At 35.1% G+C, this 18,689-nt stretch overlaps 1 long non-coding RNA gene across 2 annotated transcripts in view; it reads right to left on the bottom strand.

Moving 5' to 3' along the window:
- The window catches only part of LOC125691935 (uncharacterized), a 40,052-nt gene that overhangs the window by 12,859 nt on the left and 8,504 nt on the right, over positions 1-18,689 (bottom strand). The window lies entirely within an intron of this gene.

The raw sequence follows: 18,689 nt of genomic DNA on the forward strand, positions 1-18,689 counted from the left end.
CCTCTTCTTTAGCCTAGGCTAAAATTATTTATAAAACACTCTAAATAAAAACTGTAAGCACAGTAGCAAAAATAGTCTTTATTATTAACATGCATCATGCTATAACTGAATTTACTGGCATCCCACCCATCTAGCTGTCAAGGTCTAATCCAAAAGTAATTTGCTTCTGGCCCTCCTCGACAATCTCTTTTACTAGAAAAGTTGGACAGAAAAACAATTTTCATGGGTAGGTCCCTAAACTCTGTGAAGTAGCTGAATATTATCTCCAAGTCCCTTCAAAAACTCAGCTGCCCCATCCATCTGGGGAATCAGTGACTTAAAGGAAGATGAAGAGGGACTTTATCAAAGCCTTAGTCACTAGAACCCAGTTAAAACTTGGCATTTCATTTTATTTCACTGAGCTTTTAAGTTAAGGCAGAGAAAACTAAGGTGAGCAGAAGGAAAGCAAAGAAGTTAATATCTAGCTGTTTTCCTGTTAAGATAGAGCCTACATAGCTTTCTGATAGCTTTATGAAGAAAAGATGCTTAGGGCATGAGACAGAAAAGGCACAATAGATAAATAATAATAAATAATGGGAATGTAGTAGAAATTTGCTAGTACACATGCACCACCTCCTCAACATCTTGCCTTCTATTGGCTACAGGTGCTTGTCTCCTAGCTTTTCTACTCAGAATGGCTACTTGAGAACACAATAAGTGGAGGATCAAGACAATCATAGTATCGTTTGTACTTAAATAAAATCAGATTATCACATGGGAATGGGAAAAGAAAAGGAGGCATTTGGGATCTGAAGGGCAAGAAATAATTTACATGTGCTATTTCTGCTGCATGTTCCTCCACTCATTCTTTCTGTGACTATGTTGTAGCAGATTCTCAATCTACTAAATATTTCTAGACAGCAGCTACCTCTTAAACTGGCCGTTTAAAGCCTTTGTGACAGTGCTCCAAATTCCTGGAAAGCGAGTTTGATGAAGGCGTGAAAATGTTCTAATAAATGGGCTTGTTGTAGAGTTCACAAATGGAATACAGAACACTTTACCATTCATATCATTGCAAGTATTATTTTTACATGATAGTAATAAATGAAATCAAATCCTTTGAAATTACTTAAATTACAGAACAATCACTAGCCAAGTATTACATAAGTATAGTCACAGTTGTTTTTATCTTATGAAGTAGATTCACCATAAGAAATCTAAATGAAGATTAGCTTGGAGAGATATGGATGGTTACCATTCATTCAAAGGTTGATTTTTCACTGTAAAAATTTTTTTCAAGATTTTTTTTGCTTTTTTAATGATCTTGTATCTTTTATCAAAAGTAATATTGCATTCAAATAAATTCTTAGCAAATAAATGATAAATATTTTCTGTAGTATTATATTTCTAACAAGAAAACACATTTTTAGTCAAAGGAAATATGACTTACAGGAAGTCAGCTACATTTAAAACAATCTCTTTTGCTGTCTTGCACATAGAAGCCTTATTGGTTTGATTGGTAGGGAACAGAGGTGTTTTTTGTTTATGAACAAATGCAATAGGAACATGGAAAGAACTACGTTTCTTTGTGTTTTGATGGCAATATTCAAATTTGGAATGTTATCCAGCTTCTGGGGCTGGAAAATTATATTGTTATGTAAAATAAACTCATAAACAGACTTGAAACCCTTTTTTTAAGTTGGCTTTCCACAACAGAAAGAAACATGCTCTTTGGCACAGGAAAGCAAAATGAAAATTTCCCAGGCGTTTTGTCACTGATAATGCTCTCCTGTAAAATAAATAAATAAATAAATATAAATAGGCAGTATTTATTCAGTAAATTTAAACTTGTAAATAAAAAACATCAACAATTCCCCTTTAGAAGCAAATATTGACAGCTAATAAGTAGTTAACATCATACAAAGGAGAAGTGAAGCAGCAGCGATCAGATGAAATTGCAGTAAGAAAAAGAAAAATCAGAAGACAGAAAACACACAAAGTTAACGTTCACTGTAATACTTTACAAACACATTGCAAGACTGAGAGCAAAAGAGCTTGTTTCAATATAAAACAAGCATCAATGTCTCAAGACTGATGATATCAAGTGCATTCTTCAGTAGCAATGGGATTTGTGTGTTCTTCCTAGTAAATGTGCCGTTATTTTTGGTCCATATTCTGGTCTTGTCAGCCCATTTTCACAACCATAAGCTTTTGAAGAGTTAGAGGTATTTTTCATGGAAAAAAAAATATATATGTATTTCTCACAATATGAAATGATTCCCCAATCAAGGAATTTCTATGTTTAAGGTTGTGCTGCCATTCCTTCCCACTGCAACTTCAGAAATAAGGATGATCTCTTTGGTTGCTGGAGAGAAGAAGAAAAGATCATAGCAGAAGTTCAAGAAAAAGCTCTGAACATTTTCTTCCCGTCACAGTTTCTTCATCTGCTAATTTTTCTAGTCTGTTTATACTCACTGAACTTACCACAGATTTAATCCTCAGCTGGTTTCCCAAACAGCCAGTTAACACTACGAGCTCGCTGATGTTCTCCACAGAAACTGTTTTGCAAATAATATAAGCTCTGTTTTACCCTTCCCTCCATATGTCCATCTGACCTCACGCCTTCTCATAGTTTCCATTCTAAAACCACAGCAAATTACCTTTGTGCTGCCATCACTTGCACTGTATTAACCAAACAGAAGAATGGATTTTTTTGGCCAAAAACGGTTTTTTTTTTTCCTTGACTGTTCAGAAATAATGTTTGATTTGGGATTATCTTAATTTCTTTCTGTTAATGAGAAATCCAAACAATCAATTAGGGTAAAATTTTCTGCTGTAACGTGGGACAAAAATTCTATGGCAAAACTAGATCCTCAATATACTAAAACTAACGGTCAGAAAGGAAAGACTTCCATTTTTCAGTCTTAATGTCATGCAAAGGAAGGAGAGCAATAAGGGACGATGTAAGTGAAATATAATGATATGAGAGAGAAGTTACCCTTTATCAACAAATAAATGCTCTAAAAATTATCTACTTTTTGCTAGATGTGGCATTAGATAAAGTCCTGAGTTGTTTTTTCTTTATCCTCATCGGCCTCAAATGAGAAGATGTTACAGGTAGAACCACAAAACCTTTTCTTTTTCCCCAAACACAAACTGAATTTTCCTTCTACTACTCACGTACAAAAAGTAAATCTGGGTAGTGAATTGAGTAAACTGTTTTCTTTCCAATCTAATGCGTAATATTCTCTGAGGAACGTGAAAATCTCCATTGACTGTTACTACTGTCAAAGGATAAAACTACAACAATCAGATCCCAGGCTCTGTAGCCTACCGTTATCTTCTACTTCTATAGTGTTTTAAATGTAACACCCGTAAAGCACAATGGGAAGTCTAGTTTAATTATTCCTTTCAAAAAAGGAACCATTGGTTTGCTCCAACTTGTTTAACACACAACAAAGAATAAACCTGAGGCCATCCTCTCTAGGTTACCACAGCACGATACCAAACGTTAATACTGGATCATCAGCCTATCTAACTTTATCTTGTAGGCATGAAGCTAAATGAAATGTTTATATTTGTGGATAGCACACTTTGAACAATTAAAATACCAGATAATCATTCACCAAACTGATACTACATTAAAACTTTATAGTTACAAGCAAACTCACGCTGACAAGCACAGTCTAATAACATTCTGCCATTCATCATAATTAGGAGCTTGTGATACATACAATGTTCTTCTCTTTGTATACATATTCCCTTTTAAATTATTTGTTTTCCTTTTAAGATTCAGTTTCCTTTAGAGACCATTAGTCATTGTGTTCAGAAAAACAAAGTTGGGAACATAAACAGCAAAACATGTTAACTCTTCAGTTCTCAGTAGATCACACTAACAGAGCCTATCAAAGAAAATACAGCAATTAAAGTTGCACATTCTCCAAAGAAAAGGAAGACTTAACTTTCTGTGTTATGAAAGGCTAATATTATCTTCTTAGTAAAGAAATAACGTAATTTGATAAAAATTTGTAGACTATAAGAGAGACTGCACCTTATAAAGAGGTATTGGACATTTAGACGTGCATTCTCTTACTGACTCAGCTTGTATATGTTCCTTGGAACAACCAGGATCTCTAATCTATGGGTTTGGGGGAGGCTAATAAGCGCAACTTGGAAAGTGTATCAAGCAGCAACTTTTAGAATGGCATTAGGTAGTACTATCAGTCATACTTGTTTGTGAAGGCAATTATGCTGATGATAATAGGCTGGATGTGGCTCTGGGCAGCCTGGTCTAGTGGCTGGCAATCCTGCCTACAGCACAGGTGTTGAAACTAGGTGATATTTAAGGTCCTTTTCAACTCAGGCCATTCTATGATCTCATGAATCTAATAATACAAAGACAGATTCTCAATTTGTCATGAAGAAAGGAAGGAAAGAAAGGGAAGAAAAAAATAAAAGAAGGGAGAAAAAAAAATAAAAAAAAAGAAAAGAAATAAAAACACAGCAACAACAGAAAAATATTATCTATATCCAATCTACAAAAGCTGAAGAATCTGGCTTGTGAGGGAGACACAAATCCCTAGTCTGTTGGGATCCAATCTTTGTAGACTCAATTTTCATGCTGGATTAACTGCTGCTGATGACTTCAAAAGGACCAAGTTTTCACCTCAAGTGTTCAAAGCAAAACTGAAAAGAAAAAAGCCCACACAAGTCTCGCCAACCTGTTTTTGATGTGGAAAAAGCTGCAGAGGATGACTGGGACTCATTCAGCATCTCTGAGCATCCCTGATTCTCTAATCTTCATTGTTAAAAAAAAAAAAAAAAAAAAAAAAAAAAGGACTTTGAAATGCATTTTGTGGTGTATAATTATTTTACAGTGCAGATGATTATGCAGTGTGATATAACATTTTATAATTATATAATATATATATATATAATTAAACATGTGATCATCAGTTCCTTGACAAGGAAAATAAACTCAAAATCTGTAGGGGAAAGTTCTATTTACAGTATCATAGAGATTTGAAAAGATATGCCTGACATGTATCCCATGTATTATTCAAGCATATGCAGTTTTGGGGATAACTTAGCTACATGTTAAGCCAATACACTATGGCTTTATTCTCAAATATATCAGTCTTCAGCTTTCACGTGCTTCAAGCTTTCTGTATTTCAATTTCCTTGTCATGTTTAAAGTAATACATCAAGTTGAGTTGTATATTTAAGTCCAAACATGGAACAGGTACATCTTTTTGTTTTGACTAGGAAACATTAGTCAGCTTTTGCTACAGAGCCTAATTTTTTTTTTTTTTTTTTTCAAAATATAATGCTTATTGCAAGGGAGCAAATTAGAACAGCAACAACAACAAATGTCGTATTTCCTATCTTTCAGCAAAGTGGAGGTGGTAATGAGTCTTCAGATGGCAAGATGATAATTGCCACGTAACGTATAATACCTTTGCTTGGACGTGCTTTTTGCTTCTTTTTTTTTTACCATCTTTTCTGAAAGGCAGCAGTAAATTAGGTATTATACAAAATTTGAATGAGCAGAATCAACGCTGCCTGAACTCAATACTAAGCCAGGCGATGGAAAGTTCATTTTATGTCAGAATCACAGTGCTGAAGATCCCAGCCAGAAATCAAATGGACACCTGAGGATGAAAGGTGATGATAATGTCGAAGATTAAATGAAGAAATGCTTCAGAACATAATTCCACATTCTCTAATGAAATGACAAAGTTGTTTCCACTTTGGAAAGTGCTTTTGACAAGGCTCTGCATTTGAGGTTAATGCCTGTGTCTAAAGGGCAGGAGTAACAGAATAAGAAAACATTTGCTTCAGAAAATTACAAGCGAAACGAGGAAAAACAAGTGAGTAGTTTTAAGTGCTTCATAGAACACTAAATAATAATGAATCAAACCCAAATATTTTTCATTTAAATGCTAATCTCATCTCTGTGTTCAAGAAATAATGAAACTTAATTGGAGCATCATTACATACTTAGAACAAGTTCAATAACCAATTGCTACAAGCAGCATATGTATCATTATATAACCAACCAAAACATTTCACAGCTATGTAATTGTGTAGAAATTTGCTCTGTATTAAACTATATTCCATAGTTACTCCCGTTACTGGTTTACTTCATTCTGTTACCTAGAGGGAAGCAGAACTGTCAGGAATAAAACTAGCAAAACTTCCTCCTTCCAAGAGTACTTCTGATCAAAGACCATGTGATGTGGTATACTCAAACATGCACATATGCAAGCCCAACCAGATGTCCTCTCTCTGTTAGATCCTCCAGCATCGTACATGGATATTCACGTTTATCTTCACCAAAATGATGGCATGTCTGGAAAATACATCTCCATTCAGAACTGAAGTTGTTTTGTGGTGACATCTGTCTTAATATCATTTCTCAGTGCTTTCCCAAACCTCTGCACGCAAGTTTTTTTTGCATCCATAATTACCTTAAACGTTGGTAGCTACAGGCAGACAAATATGTCTCCCATCCTGGTCAACAGTGTGGAAATACACTGTGAAAAACTGCCTTTTATTTGACTCCTGATCAGCTCTGAGAGAGCGGAAGCATTTGAGAGCTACAGGATACAGGAAAGGGAAAAGCAGAAAGCAAGAAACAGAGATTGGATGTAAGCACTTATTCAAAAATGTGAACTAAAATATTAGCATAATTGTTGCCACGCTAAGTCAGTTTTCCTCGTAGTTATTATTAACTCTTTTCGTGCCAGTGCAAAACTTTCTGGGCATATACGCTACAGATGAAGCCATTTTTCTCCTTTGGGATTTACAGAACACAGTCTTTATCCACACTGGCCCTGACAGAACTAAGACTCACTGCTCCCTTGTAAAGCACATTATCCCTTAGTAAATTACCAAAAGCAATACTTGCTTTCTCTTATACTAAGTCCGAGTCCATTCACAGAAGTAAAGGCAAGTGCAGTGCAATCCAGCACTCTTGTTCTCTTTCTGCTGGTGGCTGAGGCACTATCAAGATTAGGGGGCCATCAGTATGACCCAGGATCTTAAAGGCACAGCAATGAGGTGGCACTGAGAGGGACAACAACCCTAGTTTGCTTTCTTGACTTCACAAAGGTACATGCAGATGAGTGCACTGGTGGTTCCTGGAAGGGATGGTGCAACTTCTGCCCAGGAATGTCCCTGATCTGCTCTTTGCTAGCCCCTGGTAAAAAGGAAAGTTTAAGTTCTGTGTGTCTCTGACCTAGTACAGAAGCTCTTTGTATTATGTCATTACAGAAGCACGATGCTATACCACAAAACACCATGTTGTCAGTTTAAACTACAAACTCAAAGTACATTTCACACATACCACATTTTAACCGTTCTCATATAGAATTATTTTAATCAAATACACTAAGATACCGCCAAATGAAATCTACCTGGCAAGGTAGCATTCAAAGCTGGTTGATAAGAAAGTACTAATAGGAAATTAAAACTATAGCCTAAACAAATCTAATGGTGGTTCCAAATACATTGTACTGCCTTTTAGTAAATCTTACACATGGATATAGGAACACTTAGAATAAGAGCATCACATTCCCAGTATGTAAGAAATAGAGTCCTAAATTCTTGCAGCATCTTCTCACTGTGATGCCTCAAAGTATGGTTTGCATGAGAAAGAGCTCATTATGCCCCACATGATCCCAAATGCCCAGCAGAGATAACAGTCTAAATCATTTGTTCTCTTTACAATAATTTATTCATAGGTAGGAATATGAAAATGTGCCCTTTATGAAGTTTATCTGTATCTTTAGCAAACACAAATTAATTCTTCATCTCCAGGACTGGGAAAGTTTGACTAAGGCATTAGGGATTTTTTATTAACCTCCATTAATTCAGTAGTCCTGCCACTTTGATAACCAATAAAAATGGATGGCTAAGAAGTTTTCTCTTATTAAAAGGTGTGAGTGAGTGCAATTAAACATGCCCTACATATCTGAAGATATATTACATATTTTAATACAACTCCAGGTTTAACAAGGAAGCACGTGAAGTTTATTAGTCTGTTGACTCCTGATCATATATCATACACCATTTCTGTGGTAGGAGGAACACACAATGGTTGTTCTTAATTTCCCTTGCAGTTTTGAGTTTATTTTTGGCATTTCTAAGGAATCTTTATATATCCCACTGCAATTTCATTTTAATTAGAGCAGTAAATAGGATGATGAAAGCCTCTCTTCTTGTAATACCTCATAACGTTCAATGAATTGACTAGAAGATTTACAGTTTTTATTACTATATTATTATGAATCTTAGTACCAGATGGAAAAAATATTTTACCTATTACAAATATCTATAAAACCTTTGTACTTCTGCATATTTTCATTTAGGACAACAGTGTTATGTCTTTAACTTAACTATTTATTTAAATATAGTGAAGTCCTAACAGCTTAAAATCTTAGTAATTGCTTCATTTCAGAATGAGAATTCTAACCCAAGCTTTTACTAGTTTCAAAGTTCACACGCTTTCAGGACCACTGGCATGTGAGAAATGAATTACAGAAGGCCTACAATCTGACCATAGGCGCTTTTACAAGTGAGAAGTAAAACATTAAAGAACTGAGAAGAAAATGCCAAATCAAACTATTTAGCGTAACACATGGGAAAAAGATAATAATAATAATAAAATAAATAAAAGGAAAAAAGAAAAGCATGAAAATACATCAGATAATGTAGAGAAAGTGGTACAGTATGCTACTAATAATATGCCATTGAAAAAAGCATGCACAGTGTTACACCATTTAAAAGCTAAGTCAAGATAAGCCTGCTTTATTTGTCACTTAGAATAAATAGACTATATTAATATACATTCCATATTTTAAAATTACCTCTAAAATAAAATTAATAATACTTTTCCTCCCTGTGAAAGCCAAACTCCTTTATCTGCAAAGTAAAACCAGAGAACTGAGCCAGTTAAAAAATAAAGCTCCTTAGCTTAGATAAAAATTCAGTGAGGAAAAGTCATTTCTCATGGTAAAATACTGAAAATGAATTATTTTTGTTGCATTTTCTCCTTGCTAGAATGCTAATTATAAAAGTATAATTTAATTTTGGGAAGATTTGTTTGAACTTCAAAGCCTAAAATGAGTCCTTCAAATAGAAAGGATCCCAAACGCTAGGTCTACTACATCTAAAGCTTAGACCCTTCTGCAGACATCCAGTTTATGGAAACATCTTACCGCGTGCACGTGTCTTAGTGCACATGTTTTAACAGACCATTTAGATGGCATTTATTTATATTGTTAAAAACGTGTTATAGCAATCTTTAGACAGGTGTTAGCTTAATCACTGGTAGCGTTGAACATTGTATTCAGCGTTTTCTGTTAATTTTCTGTTGGCATTCTCTGTATGAGCCTTAGGTTCACTGCTCCCACTGAAGGATACAGATGGGCCAGGAACCTTAGCATTTACTGGCGGGCAATGCATTCCTACTCATGGATATTTTTTATTGCTTGCAAGTCAAAACCTCAGAGGACTCAGACTCATGTAGAAGGAAATAGCCTTTTTGCATTACAACACGAAAAAGGACTACTGCAACTTTACTGTTTGTTTTCCAGAATCAACATTAATACCATTTACCACTGAGTTTTTTCCTGAGCCACTTCACCCCCCTTTTCTTTGTTGATCTTTTCTTTTTTATACCGAAAACAAAACACTTCAAACCTCCTAAGAAAAACTACTCATAAGAAAATCATACAGTATTTCAACAGGCTTTCCCTAAAGAAGTTGTACTTTTTTCCCTTAGATATGTAAAATAGACGGTAAGTTATAAAACAACATAATCACTTCCACCAACTAGAATACAAAACTAGATCTATGAGATGATTTCTGACTTACTGAGAAGCACTGAGATATTACAGTGATCAGAGAATTGAGACTAATGTGCAAGTAAAATATACTACAGCTAATGGTAGGTATGGCACCTATCACAACTAGTATTCATGGCCCACTGGGAAGGTGATAACAGCCTAATTATATTTTTATATTCCTATCCATACATTTCACCAGAAGGCTGTGGAATTGCTAGACTTTAACTTTGATTGCAAGTAACTCCTTGTACCCTGCATGTTTTCATTACCTCCTGGCCATTTATTTCTGAAGTTGAAGTACTGCTGTTGTATAAACTGACACCACGTTTATAGCTACCTCTAATTCTGTGATGACTGGAAAGTCAAAAAACTTGTTTAAAGTCATCACATTTTGGCCTCCCTGTTTAATCTGTGTGCTACACCAATCAATTTTTAATCACATTTTCATCCTTTCAAGAAACACAAATTTTCAGAAGCTCATTAGATTTTTTTTTCTTAAGTGGCAAAGAGCTCAAACACATTGATTACCAAATAAGTTACAACTCAAATGTATCTCAATAAGACTACTGTTCTCTGGTTTTTACTGACAGTATGAGGAACAGCTGGAAACTAAAGACTGTGAAAAGAAATATTGTTTTTGTTTTTGATGGAACGAGTGACAGGCCTGATCCTTTGCATTTGACAGTTTATATCCCCCTAGCCTGAGCTGAAAATCTGGTTAGGATTGAACAGATTTATCTGGATTCCATAAACTTGTTTTCACCTAGGTGATATCAGTCGGCGTTAATAAGTTGTGTTTCTCTTTCCAAGCAGACAGCAAGCCTGGCTGACATCTTTGCTCTCACAACTGGCTGCAAGGAATTCTCTAGATTTTATAGCACGAATCTATTTCCACCAGTGCATGGGAGAAAAACATACCAAGAAGCAGAACTTTTCTCCTCAAGGCAGTGTTTCCTTACCACGAGCAGCGCAGGGCCTCATTGGAGGGCTCTGACCACGTTGGCAGGTTCAGCCCAAGTATAACAATATTTCTGATCTTGCAACCAATGGGCAGTACTGTGACTCACCAGGACACTGCTATTAAGTATTAGTAAATCTTCCCAGATAGGCTCTTCCTGGCAGCAGGAAGTAGCACAGAGTAGACAACTCGTTCCAAGATCTTTGCCAACTATTAAAGCTCTCAAGCCTTTACAGTGAAATCTTGCTGTCACTTGTGCATGTAGTAGCACACACAGTTAATTATCCATTCTAAGTTTAAGAAACAGCTAGGTTTGATATTTTCATTAGTTTTGCTCCATTTAAATGAAATAGCGGGGATGTCAGAATACACATTTTTTTCTTTTTACCAAAAAAAGACAGCCATAGAGTCACTAAGTCACTCTGGATTCCATCTACCCTAAGGAAAGTGAAAGATGCTGTGTGCTCAAATTATTTTTAGTTTCTTCTGTTGCCAAATTAAGAAAAAAAGTAGGGTATATAAAAAAGAAAATGAAACACAGCCCCTACAGATGAGCAAGTATTTGTAGACATCCAAATTTAGATATAGAAATCAGGTAAATCAAGTCCCAAAATTACATTTTGCATTGTATCAGAAAATATAGGCAATGGTATTTACTAATTTTTGCCTTAAGTTTATTGTAGAATTTGTGGATAGCTGCACCTAATTATGTTGTACAGCATTGTTTATATAAAAATATTAGAAATTAAAAACATGCAGTGCATGACTTGTTTTCCTTGAACTTCAATTGCGTTGTTATTAACTACTGCATATGTATAGATTAAACTAGCATTTATTAAAGCGATCTTGAAGAAGACCTCTGAATATATTAAATTAAGAACTAAGCTCTCAGAGCTCTTAGGTAACTTCAAAAACTGTTCTTAAGCATTTTCAACCTTCCATTTTTCTTCACTGTCAAACAAATACAGAGCTGTTGAAAGTGGGGAAAAGAAAAACCCAAACCACACTGTTGTAATAAACATCACAACACACTGTTTTGAGAGAACAGTGAAATGCAAAGTATCAAAATATTATTACTCAGTTTAGGACTTCATTTTGTCATTTTTACGACTTGTACTCTTGTTTAAAGTTCTATGTAATCTTAAATAACTCTGAACTACCAGAGTCTCAACTTGAAGTCTCATTTTAGGAGATTTCCAGCACCGCAGTGCTCCCTAGAGTTACACTGATGAGCTGGTTCAGATTAGGCCCAAAGCTTGATCATGGCCTAGGGAAATTCCATGGAAAATGATGAATCAGTCAGCTTTTCCAGATGTTCAGCTGCCCAATTTGAAGAGGAGTTCCCTATTGCTCACAAGTTTTGGTGCAGGTAAATCATGTTTGATTATTATTTGTATAGTTTTAGCCTAAAAGTCTACTGAAAAAGCTTTGCTGAACTCCCTACACAGCTTATTTTTTATTGATATCTTTATGGCTCTTTGATGTTTATTGCCTTCTGTTTAGAAGCGAAGATATTGACATTTGCCTCTCTTATCTGAAGTTATTTCAGTTTGCAGGTCACTTCTGAAGGCAAATGTTGTCAAGTGATTCATTTCCTGCACATGTAGTATTCCATATCATTCATGACTGATGGTAGGGGGTACCACTAAATTCCTAGGACAGGTCCTTTCTTTTTTCATTATTATACCATTGTTCTACATGTGAAGTTTCTCCAGTTTGTCTTCTGTTTTGTTAGGAAAAGCACAATTTTTGTTTATTCTTAGCATTTATATTTAATAGTATTTAATAGCTAATATCTTAAACTTCTTCACTGATTTGATACAAAAATATATTTATCCATCCTTTTTCAAAAAAGTCATTAAAATTAATATTAATAAACGGATGATGGGCATCACAAATACAGCGTATCAATGTTACAATAGGATTTTAGGAAAACAGAAAATATTACAAAACCTCATAACTAATATGGACATTGCTTTGCAGCAATTGCTTTCTTCAAGTTGTAGCACAGCCTTTCTTGTACATCAGCGTAATGTAAGGAGTACATCACACTGTAGGAACGTCGGAAGTAGAGGAAATAAAATTTCATGGTTTGCAAAGAGGCCTAAGAGTATTCCATTTGGAAAGATGATACAAATTGGTCTTAAACCTCTTAAATATCTTTGAAAGTCTCACCTTTAATATGCAATATTTCTGGAGGATTTGCAAGTAAAATTTTTTAAAGTGACCTCATGATATCTTTCTCTTAGAAAATATTACTTCTTCCTTTAAAAAGAAAACATTTTTAAGTTGCCTAACTGGTTTCTGGGAGAGAAGAAAGGAAGACGGGGAACAAAAAGAAAGAGAAGAAACTTAAAAATCAATTTATTTTGAATCATGTTGTCTCAAGTAAATTTTAATTCCAGAAGAATATCTTCAAATACCTTCAGAGACTCTGCCTTCTCAAGTAAAACTGACTTTCCTTGATAATGAACTCTGATAAAACACTCTAGCTCTTAACACACCTTTCTTCATTTGTTAAACTTGCCCTTCTGCCCTTTAGATTAACTAGGCAAAGATCAAAAGTCACATTCATTCTTTAAAGTGTTATTTTTTTGTCTCCAAAGCTCCTTTTTTTTAATATCATTCATCATCTGTCATCCAGACACAGAGTGAACAGGCAGCAGACTGACTACAAGTATCTAAGGTTGTTTACTGCTGTTTTAAGACTCTGTTCAAAGTGCTTAAACACCTGTTTAAATCCCATTAAAGTCAAGTGTTTACTTCATTTTAACCAGGACCTGATTGAAGTACTGTTTTTAGAATCCAAAGGAAAAAAAAAAAAGAAAAAAGAAAAGAAAAAAAATAGATATGTTTTGTCGGAGCAGGGCAAGCTTTGCCTGCCTGCTGGACACTTGGGAGAGACAGACCCAAACCACGAGATTCATGTTTCAACTCAGAGCTGATGAGACTGACATTGCTCCTTCTTGCACAGCAACATCAAGCACTGTAACTGTAGAAATACTCCAGCCTATCAAAGCTCATATTAGAAAGCATAGCAGGATTCATTAGGTAAGTCAACAACTGCTCCATCACAGAAAGATCCACAAGTACCAGGACTTAGTTATTGAAGCACTGAAGCAGAACCTTTCTGTTATAATGGTTGAACATTGCATTCAAATTAAGAAAAAATACCATTACCTTCTTTACTGTACTCCTTATATTTGAGGTATAAATTTCAGAGATATAGACAGGGAACTAGGCTGATAGTTCTCAGCAGGTTGTTAGCAAATTTTAAAGGCCATGTGCACTTACATAGTATAATGATCTCAGCTATACTATTTGCTTATAAAATTTCCATTATCAAGTGTGCAACAATTGACTTAGCAACTCTGAACTCTGGAAGGCTTCCATGAACTCCTAGCTGCCCTACTAAAAGCACACCTTTAACACGCTTGGTAGATAGCTTTTTAAACACTCCAGAAAGTGAAACGTTGCTTAATTTTGTTGGCTAGGTATATCACAGGGTATTTTGTACTCTCAGCACCATCAGCCACAGAGGCGTTCCAAGTACATATAACTAATTAGTAGTTTACAAAAGACAATTAGGTGTAATAAAAGACTTCACTTGCTCCAAGATCCAAATTAAGCATGAAAAGGGCACTAGACCAGTAAGAACAAACTAATAATAATAATAATAACAACAATAATTACAAGTAATTTTTAGTAGCTGTTAAGGTCTAGATTGTTTGTTTGCTTATTTTATTCCCAAACGTGTACTCCATTAGTATATATATTTTCAATCGCACAACACGTATCATCCGTTGTAATGGCCATTCCAATTTTTTTTGTTTTTATTTATTTATTTTACTAATTTCTTTCTAGGATTTAGGACACCTTGCAGTGCTTAAATAAAACAGAATCCAGCTCACATGTTAGGTAAGTTGTAAACAGACAGCATCACACAGAACAAATTATGTTTTCCTTTACTCCTACAAATATTAAACCTCTTCACCTTCCCTCTTTGTATTCTGGACTGCAGTAAGATACTGTCTTCTTCTGGTAAGTTCATCCTTCACCACTGATTTAATAAAAACATTTTAAACAACTGTTTAGAGTAGAGCTACCAAATTGAACAAAATGTTCAAAACAAAGTTAGTCATATAGAGGTCTGATGCCAGCTTATCCTATTCTTTCCTTCTACTGTTTACTGTTGTTTGTTCGACCAGCCACATTTTCTTCACTTCCTACCTAGTAAAAAATTATGATGCCTATATTTTGCTAAAACATTAAATGTTTCAGAATAGCTAAGTTTTCCTAAATGCGTTGATTCTGGTTTTATATGGAGTTCTAGTGAGAATAAACAATCAGTATTCCCTTTTGACTGTTTTCTTAACACATTCAAAAATAAAGGGTCATGTCTGTCTATGATATGCATCTACTTACTTGAGTTATGAAAGTTTAAGCATCTGGAGGAAAAAAAATGACAACAAATACCATTACTGAGGCAAGTACAAATTTTTCAGCGTAGTTTCTGTGGGAGAAGATGGGGAATAACCCTGATTTTCAGTACTGTGTAGTGCTGTCATAGAGTTTTGGTAGCCTCCTGAAGGCCTTCTGACTAATACATGTGATTAAAAGAAAACAAAAAATGTGCATAGCCTTTTTTGATCCAAATACCTGGTAATGCTCACCAAGGTTCTCTTCTGCACTAGTGTCAAAAGACTTCCAAGACTAACACAAGTCAAAGAAGGATAGCCTGAATGCATTCTTCCAATTCTTCCCTTTTACTTTCCATTTCTCACTCCTTTCCCCCTCCACATAAAGTCACACATACTGTTTATAAACATCCTACACGAAGCATGGCTACAGACCAAGAATATCTCCAAAAGACAACATCACATGAGTTACCAGGTCAGGGAAGCATCATGAAATAAGCAGAGTAATTTTACTGATGACTAACAAAAATTTTAAAATAACTATTTCATACGTTTCTAATGTTTGCCCTTTCCATTCACAAGATGCTATGTTTCTCTGTACAAGAAATGGCACAAAAAACATTACCATGCCTAAACATGATAATGATCAAATGTTTTTCAACAGACACTTGCAAGACAAGAAGTAACATAAGAGAAGAATGTGAAAGCCTAGGAAATATTTATTAATATTTTAAATCTTCCAAACCACTTCCATTGACAAATTTGTTCTAACACAACTTTGTTGAGTTAAAAAGTTTCTGGATGCCACCAGAGAATAAGCATCAAGCTAATGTCATCCGTGAACAGAACTTAAAACTGATTTCCAGCATAGATAAACTAAAAAAAGATTGTGTGAAATTTTTTGCCAGTACTGATTCTGGATTCCAAACAGAAAATTGAAACTTCTTCCATTTTCTCAAATACGTAGATATTACGTGGCTATTCTGAACACTTCTGTCCCTTCATTTCCCCTGCTCATTCACCAAACAAATAACCTTACACAACCTCACTTCTGACGTTTAGGCTTTTAAAACTGGCTGCAAAAAGACAAAAGAAGTTCACTTCACTTGTGATAGGATGGTATTATCTTTGCTGCCTCACTGTCCCTCCTGTGAGACCACTGCCACTGAACATCTAGAGATGGTCTCAGTGACCGTTAATTTATTAAAAGTTGGAGCATTTCAAAACATTTACAATACTGCTGTCCACATTAGAAAAGCTTTATTCAAGTGCAGCTAACTGTAAAACACCAATATGATTTCTTCAGTAAGTCATTCTGGCAACATTTTAAGTTGTACTTAACAATTTTATCTCAAATATAGTCATGGGATTCTACAGTTTCAAAAACCTCTTGTTTTTATGCAGCAGATTTTCATTCTCATACATACGTGGGTATGAGAATACCAGAAAGCATTTTGATATCAGTATCAATGAAAGACATTAATCACAGAATGGCCAGAATTGGAAGGGACCTCAAGGATCATGAATCCCCAACTGCCCTGCCACATGCAGGGTCACCAACCTCCACATTTAATACTAAACCAGGCTGCCCAGGGCCCCATCCCACCTGGCCTTGAACACCTCCAGGGACAGGGCATCCACAACCTCTCTGGGCAGCTGTTCCAGCACCTCACCACTCTCTCTGCAAAGAACTTCCCCCTGCCATCCAATCTAAATCTTCCCTCCCTCAACTTAAAACCATTTCCCTTTGTCCTGCTGTTATCTACCCTTCAAAAAGTTGATTCCCCTCCTGTTTGTTGGCTCCCTTTAGGTACTGAAAGGCTGCAATGATGTCACCCCACAGCCTTCTCTTCTCCAGGCTGAACAAGCCCAGCTCCCTCAGCCTGTCTTCGTATAATAATATAATAATATGTAAAGAAAATAACCCTCTTATTAAATACAAAATTTTAAATAAGTTTAAAAATTTTTAAAAGGTCAATCAATGTGATCAATAGTATGTTTTAGTATATTTTTGCACTTATACTTAGTCCTCACTAATTACAATAGATATGTGACTAATATAAATAAGTGGATTTTTTTTTTTAATATGAATAAATATTAGGAAAGCAAGCACAGTTTAAGAGCCTTCATATTGGTTTATGGTGGAATATCACACAATAAGATGTAGTTCTACTAGCCGAATTTAATTGATCAGAGTACTGGAAAACCAATTTTTTTTTTTTAAAATGCTTACCTGATTCTTCCATATTAAGAAAATGCAATAAACCCTATTAACACAGTTAAGAAAGAAGTGAAGCACAACTAAATTTTTTAAAAAATCACTTCTCTATACTTGACATGATAAATAAGTTTACAGTACAAAGAAAATGTTTAACTTCTAATAAAGCATCCAAAATCTCAGATACTGTTTTTTAGAAAAACAAACTGCAATTTCCGGTACGAAACATTGCTTTCCATAAGCAGGTCATATATTAGAATTGAAAAGTCTCTTCATACTTTGCTGAGTTCTTCTCATAAAAGCCATTGCAAATAGTTATAAACCCCTACCACATTAACAAATGTGATGTTAGGGGGAAAGAAAAAAACAACACACATTCTTACATTTTACACCATGTTAACTAAGGGCTGCACAAGACACAAAACAGTGCCAATGTATGCAGCAACAGAAGAGATTTTAGGAATAAAACCAGTTCTCCAAGTTCAGAAATGTACTTCTATCCAGCAAGTTGATTTAAAAATAGCTCCCAATTGTTCCTATCAACGCCTTCTTATGTAACTTGCACATGAATATAGGTAATTTGCAAAATACAAAGTGATTTTTTTTTCTCTCTAAATCTTGTTGAAGCTGGTGCTGATGCTGAAACTTTGGCAATCTCTCCTGACATTAAGTGAAACCATAAATAAGAACAAAGAAATGTAAATGGGCATGTTATTTTCCCTTCGTTTATTATAACGTTTTAGAAGTGTTACAGAGGTTTTTTTCCACCTGCTTTGAAGTTTCAGCTTTTGTTCTGAAGGTGGTTCTCACACAGGGATTGTCCTCCCTTCTCCACTTCCCTTCTCACAAATCCACCTATGCTGTGTCAGCAGCACATGAGCAGTACACTTCTGAAGCTTCCTGTAATTAAGTTCACCTTGTTGTATTATAGGTAAACATGTTCAGACTTATTTTGTATACATTTGGGAAATAATAGCTTTTAAAGTCAACAGTATGAAGCAACTTGTGCTACTAAAATAAACTGTGGTGAGGACTATGTCTTCCAGCACTTTTACAAGTAGCAAATTCCCTCAGCGCTTTGGTATTTTTATCAGAAAATAATGAACATTAATTTCCATTGTTCTGTACCAGCACTAACTTATGTTCACAACAATGTTTACATTTATACTGTATCATCAGTGCACACCCAGAAGATGAGCTTCAGATGAGACAAAACAAGTACAGTTTCATTTCAGATATCCTTGGGCAGCCTGCCTGGCTTCCAA

Source organism: Lagopus muta, chromosome 4 (assembly GCF_023343835.1).
Source record: "Lagopus muta isolate bLagMut1 chromosome 4, bLagMut1 primary, whole genome shotgun sequence".
Taxonomy (NCBI): Eukaryota; Metazoa; Chordata; class Aves; order Galliformes; family Phasianidae; genus Lagopus; species Lagopus muta.